At 43.9% G+C, this 494-nt stretch overlaps 1 protein-coding gene across 8 annotated transcripts in view; it reads left to right on the forward strand.

Annotated features, from left to right (window-relative positions):
* ZNF608 (zinc finger protein 608) overlaps positions 1–494 on the forward strand; it is a gene marked incomplete at its 3' end in the record, with an annotated part of 110,685 nt that overhangs the window by 84,444 nt on the left and 25,747 nt on the right. The window lies entirely within an intron of this gene.

The following is a 494-nucleotide window of genomic DNA, read 5'->3' on the forward strand; positions in this document are numbered from 1 at the left end:
CTCTCCAGCTGTTACCCTTATCCTTCAAGAGGAAAGAGACTCTTGTGTATAATAATGATCCCATTTCAACTGAAAATCCCAAAGCACCCTTAACAGTAGGGTCTTTCTCATCACTGCCATGTTAATTCTCGGAGTTTGACGTATTAGGTAGTACTATAAAGTTCTGTGGTTATGGATGTCTTTCTGAAAGCTGACTCTGAAAACAAGTGGCCATGTAAGGCTCTCACCTGGAATTATTTGAATGAGAAGGGTTTCTACTTCTGAGAGAGCTGGTGTATGCTAGGGTTTCAGAGCCCAGGAGATCGATCTCGGCACATGTTACTCGCGAGTATGTTGTTCCTGGCAGGGGAGGGAAGAGGACGTGGCTTAGATGTCTTTCCTGCTTGGGTTTGAGAGCACTGTGCAGGTTTCATTTCACAGCGTTTGTCCGAGGTGCAGAAAACATTAGGAAAAGAGGACACTGCATACTAAAACATTCTTCTTTCTCTTTTCAG

Source organism: Anser brachyrhynchus, assembly GCF_964034855.1.
Source record: "Anser brachyrhynchus genome assembly, chromosome: Z".
Taxonomy (NCBI): domain Eukaryota; kingdom Metazoa; phylum Chordata; class Aves; order Anseriformes; family Anatidae; genus Anser; species Anser brachyrhynchus.